Source organism: Botryllus schlosseri, chromosome 9 (assembly GCF_051294905.1).
Source record: "Botryllus schlosseri isolate E-star chromosome 9, Bs_hap1, whole genome shotgun sequence".
Classification (NCBI taxonomy): Eukaryota; Metazoa; Chordata; class Ascidiacea; order Stolidobranchia; family Styelidae; genus Botryllus; species Botryllus schlosseri.
In genome coordinates this window covers 12,178,270-12,195,356 of record NC_137244.1, presented here as the reverse complement: position 1 = coordinate 12,195,356, position 17,087 = coordinate 12,178,270, and the positions used below count along the sequence as shown (strand labels likewise).

The following is a 17,087-nucleotide window of genomic DNA, read 5'->3' as shown; positions in this document are numbered from 1 at the left end:
ACGATTAGACTTATTTCACTAAATTATGGTTATTTTTATTGATTTTTCATTGCATTTTGCGTGGACGGTGCGTGGTCCCCATATTAGTATCAAAACACGTTGCACTAAATCGCGTGCAGCACGAAGAAATATTTTAAATAGCATAAATCTGTATAAAAAGAATATTGTTTATGTCGATTTACGAAAAAACTTTGAGCCTATTTCAAGCCTTCAAAATTCCAGACATTTAAGCACATTTTAGAATTTCCTCCCCGACACAGTTTTTACAGTGAAATTCCGGACATGTCCAGGAAATTCCGGACGCATGGCAACCCTAATGTAATTAGGCCCGATCATCATAGTGAATTGTGGTTGCTGTGACGGTACACCGTGTGCAGTGGGGTAGGCCTACGCACGAGAGGCTGGGGTTCAAAATAAAAACCACTTCCTTTTGTAATACCCATTCTATCTCGAATATACCAGTACGTAGAAGCTCATTTGTAATTTAGCAATTGCTATCAAGTTTCGACTGAAAACACTTTTCAAGGCGAAGTCTGGCATTTCTGAATTGTTATCCGAAAGGGAACAATAGGAGAGACATTGATTTGCCAATTCAGAGGAAGTCAATGTAGTCAAGAAAGCTACTGAAGTAGAAGTAGAAGTAGCGACGAAAAAATCTACTCAAGTACGAGTAGAAGATCTTCTTCCATAAGCCACCAAAACTACTTGAAGTAGAAGTAAAATTGACTGACTTTAAATCTACTCAAGTAAGTAAGTAAGTAAGTGGATTTGAAAACAGTCTTAATTCGTTCGCATGGACTGGCAAAAGCTGCAGATTGAGCTATGTAGAAGGTGCAGAGACCTTGATTCGTATTGATGCATCCCAGGAGTTATCAATCTTCGACAGAATAAGCATTCTTTCGAATCATGGGATGCAAATTATAGTATTGATATGAAAATGCGATACTAACACTTTGTTTACAAGACGACCCCGTTTTAGAAAATATCATGGCATGGCGCCCTACCCTATATTATAAGGCCCAAAGTTTAGGCGAAGTTTTATCGAATACGGGTTCAACACTTTGCGCGATTAGTATACCTTGATAACAAATATTGTGGATCGTAAAATAGGCAGTACTACATTTTCTTTTATGCTTCAACATGTATGTTTTGCACACAAAAGAATTGAAAGTAATTAGAACTCAAAGTATTATACTCCTAGTATCATACTCGGAATTGAAATTGAAATACAAATACCACTTCTAAAAAGAGGAAAACATATTTCATGTCTTTTGTCCATAAAGCTTCAAAGGTGTTGCTTAAACATGTGTAACGTTCGAAAAAGCCGGATTTTCCAAATTAGCAGGACACGTCATGAGCTGGTAGATAACGATAGGAGGGGTAATTGCTAGATTGCGAAACGGTAGTTTTAAACGTTATGGTGGGCCATATATACTGTGATGAAATATTTGATATGGACGACAATGCGGTGTGAACGAAATTATATTCACTGATAATGTTACTCCATGACTACTGTGCGCGAAGCGCAACAAAATTTCTGGGCTTTACATGACTTTTATGAATATTAAATGTTGGTACTTCGCGAAAACAGCCACGAAATTCCTCATGCTATCTTTCGTATTGGGGGATTCAACTTCTTCTACTCGACAAACTGAAAATAGCGAAAAGTAAGTAAGTAGATCACAAAATATTACGAAGTAGAATTCGAGAAAATCAGGTCTACTCGAGTAAATACCAGAAGTAGAGGAAAACTACTTGAGTACTTCAAAAAAGTAGACGTAATTCGTTACTGACCACCTCTGTTTGCCATAAATATTGTATAGTAGGGTTCTACTTTCCGAGAATTGTTTGAAATATCTTTCTTTGTTGCACTGTTTAGAATGCATTGGCCAGGAATCGAACCCGGGCCTCCCGCGTGGCGGGCGAGAGTTCTACCACTGAACCACCAATGCGACACCGCACTAGTGGTTGATATTTGTACTCAACTCAACAAGAATGATAGTTTTTGTTATTGAAATATTCACAATATGCATACAACAAGCATACACGATGCATAGCGTAACAACGAGATCACAGGGATCTGCCGATTATCTTCAAGTTGATTGCAGTTAAGGGGATGGAAGGCTTTGGCGAGATTGAATGTATTCGTTCTCTTTGATTTAGAAAAACTCTTCATTCTACTGGGCTGGAAAGTGGGAAATCAGGTCAAGCATACCATTTTTGGGATTTGATGGTGGATTGTGATCGTTTTGAGATCTATCAGTGCTCTTCAACGGGGGTGTACCAAAGTATTCACGGGGGCATCATGCAGTACCCACGGGTATATAAGGGTACATGTCAAACTTGCCACGCTAAAGCAGTGATTTGCAACGGGAGCTGACGTTCGCGAAGGTGCTGACTTTTTGCAGCAATCAGCTAACAATTATATATGTACAACATGTGAATACTTTTAGTAGGTATACAGAGTGCATGAGTTCTCCACAACTTTATGGGTTTACCAGAACAAATCAATGCGGCGGATTCTATGGGGCTATATTTTGTAATTTTGTCAAGTATCCACGGCTTCGGTGCTGTCGCAGCGATGTTTCGGCAGTGGAACTCTCGCCTGCCATATAAAGTAGGCCTTGTCTCGATTCTCCGCCTATATGCAGAGTCATGTCCGCTACCAGCCAAAAATAGAAGCAAGATATCAAACATGAGCATGATCACCTTGACCATCACACGAACCATACGCGCCAACGAATTCAATCTCGTGCTTGATTGCTCTTCAACTATATCAAAAGCTATCAATCGAATTACGCACTTCATGTGAAGATCGCGACCACAATAGCCTCTCATTATTGATTTCAACTATTTCATTCTCATGATATTGTTGGGTGGGACTCTGGGACATATATAATTCTGGTATTGGGCATTGCTGGTTTTGCCACAACGTCCATCAATTGTAACTGAAAGTACAAGGACAATTTTCTTGAACAAGCGAAGTACCATTATCTCGAATTTTGAAATATCATTCCGAACAAAAATCCGTAATGAATTGTGGGCAATGATAATGCTGTTGTCTCCCGTTGGGGAATCGAGTCTCGGTAACCCGTGTGACAGGCTGGGACACTCAGCACTAAGGTATAGGACGAACGAGAACCAGCATGCTGCCCAAGTGGAGACGCGCCGTCGACATTTAATTATGTCGTCATAAATCGATATTTTTGAATTTTTGTGTTGTGGCTCTATCAAAGCTAAGATTCTTGATATGCGGATCGCGCATGAAGCAGGTTTGCCCACCCCTGTAGAATGGTTGCAACCCTCGAGACCGTCGTGAGTTCAACAGTTATAGCGTGTAGTTGCAGACATAAGTTATAGATAGGGCTGGGCACAATGATTCGAGTACTCGAATCTGAATCGAGTATTGATTGTAATGATTCGAGTCGAGTAGAAAAAGATGAGTTTTTCGAGTACTGAAATTATGCGCTCCTCACAACTAAAAGTTATCGAGAATCGAGAATTATAGTTTTGATACCATTTTCGACTGAGGAAGCCTTGAAACCTTTTTTGGCCGTGTCGCAGCCTACGAGACATAGTACAAAGCTACGAACGTTACTGGAAATAACACATTTTTAAAGTCATCATCATCCCACAACATTGTCAACAAGAGCAATGAAATCGGTATGGTCGAAAAAACACCAAAGTATCTTTAATGTGACGGATAACAGGCATTATCTTCTTTGTGGTGGGATAAAAGATATATTTATCAACTTTGACATATTATATTCTGTTGTGACGTCATAATGAGTGATACCCGATTACTCGACTCGAAGCGTTTTACGTGATTCAGAATCGAATCACTCAGGGACTCGATTAAAATATGCTTCTCGGTACGTTGAATTTGAAAAGTCAGCCTAATGCTAATGGTGCAATAGTGATACAACACGTCCCTGGGTGGGCTTGAACCACCAACCTTTCGATTAACAGTCGAACGCGCTAACCGATTGCGCCACAGAGACATACGAGGTCTGTGCAAAATTCACCAGCCGATTCCATATTCGATGGAAGGAAGCCTATAGATCAGTGATTCCCAACCACGGCCCCGAGGGCCGCATGCAGCCCCCAGCTGGCCTTCTTGCGGCCCCCACAAAAATATTGAGAAATCGATTTATGAAAAATAATATATATATAAAATACTATAGCTTGGTTTGGAGTCTGGAGTTTTCAATTAGGATTGCAGGAAAGTTGTGAGTAGACTGCTCAGACTACGTCACTGCTATTTGAATGCAATGTGCCCGAACTTTCCAGTTGAACGAGCAATACCTATAGATATAGGTATTGGCAGGACCGTAACTGCCGCACCCTAAGCCCCCCAACTGGGGGGAGCGAGCTCGAAGGGGGCCCAAAATTATTTAGTGTATTAGCATAAATTATAGATTATTTTATGAAATTTTATGCAACTTTTTCAAAATTGGTTCGCGCCGCGCGCGATTTCAAGTTTCCAAGTACCTTAATTATTGGGTACTCTTCCACCAAGATAAAATACGCAAGATTTATAGAAGTGGGCATATCGGCGTTGGCCATTACCGCGCCACGACGCACAAAGACATATAAAGTTTTAAGCCCTGTAACATGCGACTCCAAGAAGTGTGCCAGAACGATCGGCAGCGAGAAAACCTTGGCCGAAAAGGACTGCCCTTACGCTGACCGAAAACTTCGTTATGTATATACAAAATACATATAGGTATAATTGACCATAGGCGTCTAAATGACTGGCGCCGAATGTTCGTGTCTTGGCAATCTGAACCTCACGAGACAAATAGGCTACCATCCCGCAGGGAAGAAGAGACCGTCGTGAGTTCAACAGTTATAGCGTGTAGTTGCAGACATAAGTTACAGATAGGGCTGGGCACAATGATTCGAGTACTCGAATTTGAATTGAGTTTTAATTGTAATGATTCGAGTCGAGTAGTAAAAGATGAGTTTTTCGAGTACTAAAATTATGCGCTACTCACAACTAAAAGTGATCGAGAATCGAGAATTATAGTTTTGATACCATTTTCGACTGAGGAAGCCTTGAAACCTTGCTTGGCCGTGTCGCAGCCTACGAGACATAGTACAAAGCTACGAACGTTACTGGAAATAATACATTTTCAAAGTCATCATCATCCCACAACATTGTCAACAAGAGCAATGAACTCGGTATGGTCGAAAAAACAGCAAAGTATCTTTAATGTGACGGATAACAGGCATTATCTTCTTTGTGGTGGGATAAAAGGTAAATTTATCAACTTTGACATATTATATTCTGTTGTGACGTCATAATGAGTGTTATCCGATTACTCGACTCGAAGCGTTTTACGTGATTCAGAATCAAATCACTCAGGGACTCGAATAAAATATGCTTCTCGGTACGTTGAATTTGAAAAGTCAGCCTAATGCTAATGGTGCAATAGTGATACAACACGTCCCTGGGTGGGCTTGAACCACCAACCTTTCGATTAACAGCCGAACGCGCTAACCGATTGCGCCACAGAGACATACGAGGCCTGTGCAAAATTCAGCAGCGGATTCCATATTCGATGGAAGGAAGCCTATAGATCAATATCGAAAACTATCGAGCCTTATAGGCCGAGGTTGAGACAATTTCGAGTGGCCGTGCAAACGTCGTTTTGGCACCCTCATATCTGTTCATTACATTTACATCGCATAGTCTTGCGTACTACATTGTACATGGTGTGGTTTGAGTCGAGAAAAGTAATAGAATTGCCGAATCCACCAACCTCGCAGCTCTAGAATGAATGTTCTGATGATGATGACCGCCGGCCACAAAAATGCTGCATGACGATGTAGACCTGGTTAAAGATATTTTTGGTCCGTATATGAAAGGGATTGGAAGCATATTCCGTCAAAGGAGCTATATTTACCCTGCATTCTCAACTGTCAATGCCAATCCACGAAATATAGGGGCCGGGCTAAAAGTGGAATATACGAATATATGATCACTCGTCAGATTATATTTTCATCTGCCGAAGACACACACACACAATGTGATATACAAGACCAGGTAATGTGATGTAATCAACAGATAAGGGGGACGCCGAACGAACAACCAGTTGGGGTGACTCTTGAACTGGCGGCATCCACCTCGACGTAGAGACCGACGTCCCAGTTCTCTTCGATGTTACATTCGTTCTTTTTCGGTCCTTTTTTAGAAGCTGTTTCTTCTTTCCTGGCGTCGTAAGAACAGCGACACGTGGGAATAACTTCAGACGGCGGTAAAATCGATTCCGGTCCGCCAATTTGGACGGCGCCGACGCTCACCACTACATTATCTTCTCGGGATCAAACGTGATCTATCAATTTACGAGTAGAGATTATCTCGTTGTTAGTTTAATTGTCTTTACGTTAATTACAGATTCCCGCAATTGTAAGAGACAGGCTTCCTTCGTCGTGTGACTTTTTATTGGCGACTTACTGAATTTAGAATGCATTGGCCGATAATCGAATCCGGGCCTCCGCGTGGTAGGCGAGAATTCTACCACTGAACCACCAATGCGATACGGCACTGACGCTTGATACTTGGAATAAATGAAAAAAGTTCACTTTACATGAATGGCAGTTTTTATTGTCGAAATATCCGCAATAATTCAACCAACACGATACGCAGCGTAGCGATGATCTCCGATGGTTCTGCAAATAATCTTCATGTCGGTTTCCGGTTCGGAAAGTGGGCAATATATGTTTGTTTGTGTTAGGATTGTGATCATTTTGTGGTCCATCAGTGCTGTTCAACCAGGATGCACGAGTACCCAAGGGTATAGATGGGTACGTGTCAAGCTTGCCACGCTAAAGCAGTGATTTGCAACGGGAGCTGACGGTCGCGAAGGTGCTGACTTTTTGCAGTAATCAGCTAAACATTATATATATACAACATGTGAATGATTCTAGTAGGTATACAGAGTGCATGAATTCTCCACGGCTTTATGAATTTACCACAAGAAATCAATTCAGCGGATTCTATGAGGCTATATTCGGAAATTTTTTCAAGTATCCACGGCTTCGGTGCCGTCGCAGCGATGTTTCGGCGGTGGAATTCTCGCCTACCATATTAAAAGTAGGCCTGGTCTCGATTCCCCACAAACATGCAGAGTCATGACCATGATCACCCTGACAATCACACGAACTATACGCGCCAACGAATTCAATCTCGTGCTTGATTGCTCTCCAACTATATCAAAAGCGATTAATCGAATTACGCACTTCATGCGAATATCGCGACCACAAATAGCCTCTCATTATTGATTTCAACTATTTTATTCTTATGATATTGTTGGGTGGGACCAGAGGTGGTCAAAGTAGTCAAGAAAGCTATTCAAGTAGAAGTGGAAGTAGCGACGAAAAAATCTACTCAAGTACGAGTAGAAGTACTTCTTCAATTAGCCACCTCAAACAACTTGAAGTAGAAGTAGATTTGACTGACTTTAAATCTACTCAAGTAAGTAAGTAGTTTTGAAAACAGTCTTAATTCGTTCGCATGGACTGTCAAAATCTGCGAATTGAGCTATGCGGAAGTTGCAGAGAGCTTGATTCGTATTGATGCATCCCAGGAGGTATCAATTTTCGACAGAATGGCATACTTTCGCATCATGGGATGCAAATTATAGTATTGATATGAAAATGCGATACTAACCCTTTGTTTACTAGAAGACCACGTTTTAGAGAATATCATGGCATGGCGCCCTGCCCCATATTATAAGGCCCCATGTTTAGGCGAAGAGCAATACGTAAAAGTTGTATAGGATACGGTTTCATCACTTTGCGCGATTAGTATATATTAGTATATAACAGATATTGTGGATCGTAAAAGTTATATTTAGTGTAGCTTTATTTTCGGAAAATAGAGGCATTACTACACTTGCTTTTATGCTTCAACATGTATGTTCTGCAGACAAAAGAACTGAAAGTAATTAGAACTCAAAGTATGATACTCGTATCGCAATTGAAAGTGAAATACAAATACCACTTCTTAAAAGCGCAAAATATATTTCATGTCTTTTGTCCATAAAGCTTCAAATGTGTCTAATTCTAATCTAATTTGTGAAATGTTCTTACGCTCTAATTCTAATTCTAATTTAATTTGTGAAATGTCCGTATTCTCTAATTCTAGTTCTAATCTAATTATTGTTTTCCTGAAAATGCCTTTTTGTCCAAGGCATATTGCACTATTGCAGTGAGTTAAAAAGAATATCCCGCTTGCGCCGGGAAATCCAGTGCCAAGCCGCCATCGCCTCACTTACACCGTGCAGTCATAGTAGATATTATGACGAATATAGCCTGCTAGAGTAGCTTGTAGTCTGCGAACAACACTCTAGTTTCTAAAACTTTACGTTAGTACATCGCCATGCTGACTAACATGGGCGATGCCCACGGTTACCATAAAAGAAGTAATATTTTATTAAAGTATAGTAAAAATCGAGCCAAGCTTGGTGTACAGAAGTTACCCATTCTCATGTTTATGGGAATGCACTGTTGTTGTTGTTTATTAAACAAATATATGTGGCGCTTATCGCCTCACAGCCTTTTGCACCACGCACTGTGATTTGATGTGAACTGCATTTTGCTGTATTCATTTACCATATACAATTTCATTCAATTTCCAAGTTTTTGCGAACCAAGTATACCTCTAATTCTAATTCTAATCTAATCTGGAAAAAACTTAGTAGCTCTAATTCTAATTCTAATCTAATTTGGAAAAACTGTGCAGCTCTAATTCTAATTCTAATCCAGTTTGAAAAAAACTGTGGAGCTCTAATTCTAATTCTAATCTAATTCAGAAAAGCTGAAAATTTTCTAGTCGTCCAAGTCTGTCCATAACTACTGTGCGCGAAGCGCGAAAAAATTTCTGGGCTTTACTTCACTTTTATGAATATTAGATGTTGGTACTCCGTGAAAACAGCCCCGAAATTCCTCACGCTATCTTTCGTATTGGGGGATTAGACTATTTCTACTTGACAAACTGAAAATGGCGAAAAGTAAGTAAGTAGATCACAAAATATTACGAAGTAGAAGTAGAGAAAATCAGATCTACTTGAGTAAGTAGCAGAAGTAGAGGGAAACTACGTGAGTACTTCCAAAAAGTAGAAGTAATTCGTTACTGACCACCTCTGTTTGCCATAAATATTCTATGGTAGGGTTCTACTTTCCGCGAATTGTTTGAAGTATCTTTTTTTAAGCATTGTTTAAAATGCATTGGCCGGGAATCGAACCCGGGCCTCCCGCGTGGCAGGCGAGAATTCTACCACTGAACCACCAATGCGACACCGCACAGCAGCGATGATATTTGTACTGATTTCAACAAGAATGACAGTTTTTGTTATTGAAATATTCACAATAACTGTACAATATGCATACACGATGCATAGCGTAGCAATGAGATCATAGAGATCTGCCGATTATCTTTAAGTTGATTGCAGTTAAGGGGATGGAAGGCTTTGGCGAGATTGAATGTATTCGTCTTCTTTGATATAGAAAAACTCTTCATTCTACTGGGCCTGGAAAGTGGGAAATCAGGTCATGCATATCATTTTTAGGATTTGATGGTGGATTGTGATCGTTTTGAGATCTATCAGTGCTCTTCAACGGGGGTGTACCAAAGTATTCGCGGGGGCATCATGCAGAACCCACGGGTATATAAGGGTACATGTCAAACTTGCCACGCTAAAGCAGAGATTTGCAACGGGAGCTGACGTTCGCGACGTAGCTGAATTTTTGCAGCAATTAGCTAACAATTATATATATACAACATGTGAATACTTTTAGTAGGTATACAGAGTGCATGAGTTCTCCACAACTTTATGGGTTTACCACAACAAATCAATGCGGCTGATTCTATGAGGCTATATTTTGAAATTTTGTCAAGTATCCACGGCTTCGGTGCTGTCGCAGCGATGTTTCGGCGGTGGAAGTCTCGCCTGCCATATGAAGTAGGCCTTGTCTCGATTCTCCACCTATATGCAGAGTCATGTCCTCTACCAGCCAAAAATAGAAGCAAGATATCAAACATGAGCATGATCACCTTTTTTTTACGTGATTCAGGATCGAATCACTCAGGGACTCGATTAAAATATGTTTCTCGGTACGTTAAATTTGCAAAGTCAGCCTAATGCTAGTGGTGCAATAGTGATACCATACGTCCCTGGGTGGGCTTGAACCACCAACCTTTCGATTAACAGTCGAACGCGCTAACCGATTGCGCCACAGAGACATACTACATCTGTGCAAAATCCACGAGCCGATTCCATATTCGATGGAAGGAAGCTTATAGATCATGGGTGGGCAAACTACGGCCCGCGGGCCGCATGCGGCCCACCACATCGTTCTGTGCGGCCCACGAGAGTCTGAAGCAACTTTTAAAAAATATTGATAAAATGCGTACTAATAATCGAATTAATCCAGGCACTTGATCATACATTTCCTTAATATATTTCACCATGATAATTCTAAGGCAGTGGTTATCAAACTGGGGGATGAAAGCATCTGAAAGGGAGGGGGTGGCGAAGCTTAGCTCATATGCAAAAATATTTGCGATACGCGCGATTGTCATCCCGTCCATAGTTATTGCTGTGCATTTAGCTTTAGCCTGAATCTTATATTTTAAAATCTCTCATCTACAGTCGTAACGTTCCATGCCATCAAACTATCCATTGTGTTTGCTAGCATTTTGCAGCATTTTGCATATGCTAGCGTTCTGTGGTATGACGATAAGGGGGTTGCGAAATCGTTTACCATCATAAGGAGGGGGCGGCATGTCTTTAAAAGTTTGAGAACCACTGTTCTAAGGTAAATACTTCATATAATGTTTTTCATGTTTAATTTCTGGCGCGACAGCCTGATCTTAAGGACCACGCAGTTTAAAAGGTTTCAACTGCTTAACATCACAGAAATCTTAAACGAGATTGGTATAATTCGGATAACGCGAGGGTGATGTCAGATTGGCCACCCCAGTTTTAATTATTTCATCGATGTGCTTATTAAAAACGATTCGCGCGTGTCTTAGGTAGATTCGTTCTCTGTATGCGTAGAATTAGGATATTTATATTTTATCTACACATAGCAAAATCGTGTTTGAAACTAACATGGTTATGATGCTGTCAGCATTGTGAGTCCTGGAACCGGACCAAAAGTGAAATTAGTAAATCTATGAACAGATCGCTTTACACAGATTTAAATTTCAATCCTGTTCTAAGAATCGAGAAAACCGACATTCATTTCTTTAGTTTTGACAAATTGGTTATTGAGGTCGACCAGCCTATGAAATCTCGCCACTGTTTCTGACGCGCATCAAAGCAGTGTTTGGTTCGTTTTAAATAAGCATATATATTATCTCCATGTCCCCACTATATAATTAAATACCAATATTGCGTTTTGGTTTATAATCCCAATTTTATATAGTGCGGCCCACGAATGGATTCTGATGTTGAATGCGGCCCTCGAGCTCAAAAGTTTGCCCACCCCTGCTATTGATCAATATCGAAAACTATCGAGCCCTATAGGCCGAGGTTGAGACAATTTCGAGTGGCCGTGCAAACGTCGTTTTGGCACCCTCACATCTGTTCATTACATTTACATCGCATAGTCTTGCGTACTACATTGTACATGGTGTGCTTTGAGTCGAGAAAAGTAATAGAATCGCCGAATCCACCAACCTCGCAGCTCTAGAATGAATGTTCTGATGATGATGACCGCCGGCCATAAAAATGCTGCATGACGATGTAGACCTGGTTAAAGATATTTCTGATCCGTATATGACAGGGATTGGAAGCATATTCCGTCAAAGGAGCTACATTTACCCTGTGTTCCTAATTGTCAATGTCAAACCACTATGACGTCACACCTGGATTTTCGTTAGGTCTTTACTTTAAAAACCAACACTAAAATCATATTTTAAACATGTGTATTTTAAATTGAATTTTGTTTTAAATGCAACCCCAGCAGTGATGAATTCCTTTTCAGTATTTGCACCAATTCGGAAATAATCCCGCTAGTGAAAGTAAATGCCTCGATTAGAATTCAAACACGGAATATAAGGGCCGGGCTAAAAGTGGAATATACGATTATATCATCAATCGTCAGATTATATTTTCATCTGGCCGAAGACACACACACACAATGTGATATACAAGACAAGGTAATGTGATGTAATCAACAGATAAGGGGGACGCCGAACCAACAACCAGTTGGGGTGACTCTTGAACCGGCGGCATCCACCTCGACGTATTGCCCGACGTCCCAGTTCTCTTCGATGTTACATTCGGTCCTTTTTTAGAAGCTATTTCTTCTTTTCTGGCGTCGTAAGAACAGCGACACGGGGGAATAACTTCAGACGGCGGTAAAATCGATTCTGGTCCGCCAATTTGGATGGCGCCGACGCTCACCACTACTTTATCTCTCCGGGATCAATCGTGATCTATCAATTTACGAGTAGAGATTATCTCGTTGTTAGTTTAATTGTATTTATGTTAATTACAGATCCCCGCTATTGTAAGAGAAAGGCTTCCTTCGTCGTGCGACTTTTTATTGTCGACTTGGGCTGGGCACAATGATTCGAGTACTCGAATCTGAATCGAGTATTAATTTTAATGATTCGAGTCGAGTCGTAAAAGACGATATTTTCGGGTACTGCAATCACAAGCTCCTCGCTACTGAAAGTTAATTTATCAACGAGAAATATAGTTTTGATGCTAGTTTTGCAATGTGTAAGGCTTAAAACACTGATTGGCTGCATAGAAGCATACGAGACATAGTACAAAGCTACTAAGCTTACGTGAAATAACACATTTTCGAAGTCATAATCATCCCATAACCTAGTCACGAAGTGCAATGAAATCGGTATGGTCAGAAAAAATATCAAAGCATGTGATGGATAACAGGCATTATATTCTTTGATGTGGCATTAGGGTACATATTTGAACTTCGACATATTACATTCTGTTATGACGTCATAATGTATGATACTCGAATACTCGACTCGGAGCATAATACGGGATTCAGAATCGAATCACTCAGATACTCGATTTTGCCCAGCCCTATTGTCGACTTAATGAATTTTTATGCATTAGCCGGGAATCGAACCCGGGCCTCCCGCGTGGCAGGCGAGAATTCTACCACTGAACCACCAATGCGATACGGCATTGACGGTTGATACTTGGAAAAAATCAAAAAAGTTCACTTTACATCAGGGTGTCAAACATACGGCCCGCGAGACGATTTCATTCGGCCCGCGAAGCAATTCTGAGTATATTGAAAAATTCTTATGTTTTACAGCACATTTTAAACAAATGATAATATTTTCTTATACTTCCATGTTCATAGGCCCCACTATAACCACCCGACTACGGCGCTGTGGTGTCACTCTACAGCAGTGGTCGGGAACCTTTTTCGACCGAAGAGTCATATTGACCCAATATTTCCAATTGTAACTCCCAAAGAGCCATACATGTCAATCAACTGTTACGTCACAATTTAAAATTCATGACGTATTGGTAGCACTAATATATCGGATTCGTAATGTGAGCCATATTTTTCTGCCCCCATGCGACACATGCGTAGGTGAGCCAAACTACGGCAGTACAGCACATAGACTTGGACTACTAGATAATTCTAGTTGTCTCATTTCACTAAATTAGAGCGAAATCACAGTAATCTAATTCTAATCTAATTTGTGAAATGTTTCTATGCTCTAATTCTAATTCTAACCTAAATTGTGAAAGGTTCCTATGCTCTAATTGTAATTCTAATCTAATTTTTTGTTTTCCTTCAAATGCCTATTGGACCACGGTATTTTACGGCGAGTTAACAAGAGTATCCCTCTCGCACAGGGAAATCCAGGGCCAAGCCGCCATCGCATTAATTACGTCTTACACCGTACATAAATAGTAGTCATTGTGCGACGCATAATAGCCATGCTAGCATAGTAGCTCGTTTGTTGGTTTTATTGAACAATTTTGTCGCTTATCGCCTCATTATGTTATTTGCGCCATGATAATGAATGATGAAATGTGCATTGATCATTATTCAAGTTCTTCCAAATTCACAAATCAGATCGCTGGCTGCAAGATATGACCTCGCGGGCCGCGTGTTGATGAACCCTGCTATAGTGCAAAACGAGCGAAGCTTGGTATACAGACGTTAATCATTCTCATGGTTATGAGACTCCTCTGTGATTTGATATAAACTGAACTTTCTGCCGTATCTATTTTCCATTAACAATTTCATTAAATTTCCAGGTTTTTCCGAATTCAGTAACTCTAATTCTAATTTTAGTCTAATTTGGAAAAAGCTGTGTAGCTCTAATTCTAATTCTAATCTAATTCGAAAAGTTGAAAATTTTCTAGTTGTCGAAGTCTGACAGCAGTACATACCCATTGCAGGGTGTGATATGTCAGTGACGTGGTGTTAGGGGAGGAAAGTGCGGTAGTGCCTCACGTGTCGTCAGGGATGAGCGAGGGAGAATTGCGAAACCTTCAATGATTATTTATTGGTATTTTTATCGATGTTTTTGAATGATTAGATTTTAAACATTTCTATTCCAAAAATCGCGGAACTTTCATATTTATTGTACGAAAATAAATCGAGATAGGAGAGTTAACGCGCAAATGAGAAATTATTCATATAAAATTGTCGCCCTGATTCCGAAAATCTAAATATTGATCGACTTCTAAAGTATTCGGCGTAACATAACAATACACGCCTACATTTTACGGCGGTCCTAGAAAGCTACTGACGTTACCAATCAAGAACTTGGATAGGTATGGCGTTGTTTTTAATTTGTATTTGTAATTGTTAATGTCACTTCCAAGGATGTTTATTTATCCGGGTAGATCAGGAAAACAATGTGTATTTGAAAACTGCATTGTCCTACAAGCGTCGCCATGTCAAGGTATCAATCAAGGTATCGTGGAATCCAATTTAGAGGTGCGCGATGACGGGTAGATCGAATTTGCCTGCGGTGTTAGTCGCCGGCGAGACAGTAACTTAATTTTAGGGATTTTGAAATGGGGGTACGAGCCCCTAACCCAGGTTACCCCACTGTCTTGACCTCTCAAAACATGTTTATGCTGCAACGAGAATAATCGTTCGGGCCATCATGAAAATGTACAAACAAGTGGCTGCAATATTGATAAATTAAGTACAAAGTTAAAAATTTGTCAAATAGCCATATCCTATACCCAAAAGAGCCATATATGGCTCGCGAGTCATAGGTTCCCGACCACTGTTCAATAGTTACCTCAAGTAACAAGTCGGTGACATTGACATCCAATTTCAAGAAGGCAAAAAGGGATCACTAGGTTCAGAGCTTTATGCAAATATGGATAAAAAAGTAGTTATTCAGAGAAGCGAAAACGCACAAATATAATTGAAATTTCTATGCTCGCACTGCTGTGTAACGTTCGACCCAATTTATCTGCAGACATGAGAGAAACCGGACTTGCGGTTTAATAAAAATAGACCAAATTTCAACGTCTTGTGTTCCTCACAACGCATATATGCAGGGCTAACGCCAGATTACGACGAAATCAAAGGGAGCATAGAAAATGCCAACTTACATGGTCGCTGGTGCCACTGTTTTACCGGTTATTATTATCGCCTGTGACGCCAGGTGCGTCACGGACTATAAAATGTGCGATCGATATAGAACAATGTGGGCAAGAACTCGTTCTTAACTGTATTCAACCGAATACCATTGTTCGCGAATAAAGGAGTGGCGTCTTGCTACTTTAAGACCCTATAGGAACCGTGCATTAGCTATATATGCTTTTTACGGTGGTCTTGTGAAAAGCAAGAGCACGAAGTAACATTTTGGAATCAGTTGGCTGGTCCGGCCCGCGAGCGATTTGAAGGATTGAATCCGGCCCGCGGCGTGATTTTAGTTTGACACCCCTGCTCTACCTGAATGGCAGTTTTTATTGTCGAAATATCCACAATAATTCAACCAACACGATACATAGCGTAGCGATGATCTCCGATGGTTCTGCAAATAATCTTCAAGTCGGTTTCCGGGTTCGGAAAGTGGGCAATATATGTTTGTCTGAGTTAGGATTGTGATCATTTTTAGGTCCGTCAGTGCTGTTCAACCAGGGTGCACGAGTACCCAAGGGTATAGATGGGTACGTGTCAAGCTTGCCACGCTAAAGCAGTGATTTGCAACGGGAGATGACGGTCGCGAAGGTGCTGACTTTTTGCAGTAATCAGCTAACAATTATATATATGCAACATGTGAATGCTTCTAGTAGGTATATAGTAGGCTTACCTTATTTTGGAAATCTAAAAAGAGGACACTTTTTCAGAAATTTCAGAATTTTTCCCACTTTGTGACCGGTTGACTAAAAAAAGGTCATCTTCCCGCTCAGAGCTCAAAATACCGTTTTTCACTCCACACTGCTGGGTGGATGACTGAAAAAAAAGGTCAACTTTTTGCTCAGAGCTCAAATCACCGTTTTCACTGCGATATACGCGCCGGAGCGTCACTTCTGTGCTAATTTACAGCATATCACTCGCATTTTGCTCTAAATGTGACCTAAATTTTCAAATACGGGGACAAAATCTCGAAAAAGAGGACAAAAGGCCGTCCTCCGAGGACACTTTCAAAAAAGTCAAGAAAGAGGACAAATCCTCTTAAAAGAGGACGTATGGTAACCCTAGTATATAGAGTGCATGATTTCTCCACAACTTTATGAGTTTACCACAACAAATCAATTCGGCGGATTCTATGCGGCTATACTTTGAAATTTTTTCAAGTATCCACGGCTTCGGTGCTGTCACAGCGATGTTTCAGTGGTGGAATTCTCGCCTACTATATGAAAAGTAGGTCTGGTCTCGATTCCCCACAAACATGCAGAGTCATGACCATGATCACCCTGACAATCACACGAACTATACGCGCCAACGAATTCAATCTCGTGCTTGATTGCTCTCCAACTATATCAAAAGCGATTAATCGAATTACGCACTTCATGCGAATATCGCGACCACAAATAGCCTCTCATTATTAATTTCAACTATTCCATTCTTATGATATTGTTGGGTGGGACTCTGGGGCATAT

At 40.5% G+C, this 17,087-nt stretch overlaps 1 protein-coding gene and 6 non-coding genes across 7 annotated transcripts in view; 1 reads left to right on the top strand and 6 right to left on the bottom strand.

Annotated features, from left to right (window-relative positions):
- The window catches only part of LOC145446571 (uncharacterized), a 141,235-nt gene that overhangs the window by 11,600 nt on the left and 112,548 nt on the right, over positions 1-17,087 (top strand). The window lies entirely within an intron of this gene.
- On the bottom strand, positions 1,882-1,952 carry Trnag-gcc (transfer RNA glycine (anticodon GCC)). Its single transcript has one exon. It is a non-coding gene; the product is annotated as a tRNA-Gly (tRNA).
- Trnan-guu (transfer RNA asparagine (anticodon GUU)) lies at positions 3,928-4,001 on the bottom strand. Its single transcript has one exon. It is a non-coding gene; the product is annotated as a tRNA-Asn (tRNA).
- On the bottom strand, positions 5,449-5,522 carry Trnan-guu (transfer RNA asparagine (anticodon GUU)). Its single transcript has one exon. It is a non-coding gene; the product is annotated as a tRNA-Asn (tRNA).
- On the bottom strand, positions 9,231-9,301 carry Trnag-gcc (transfer RNA glycine (anticodon GCC)). The gene has a single exon. It is a non-coding gene; the product is annotated as a tRNA-Gly (tRNA).
- Trnan-guu (transfer RNA asparagine (anticodon GUU)) lies at positions 10,176-10,249 on the bottom strand. Its single transcript has one exon. It is a non-coding gene; the product is annotated as a tRNA-Asn (tRNA).
- Trnag-gcc (transfer RNA glycine (anticodon GCC)) lies at positions 13,096-13,166 on the bottom strand. Its single transcript has one exon. It is a non-coding gene; the product is annotated as a tRNA-Gly (tRNA).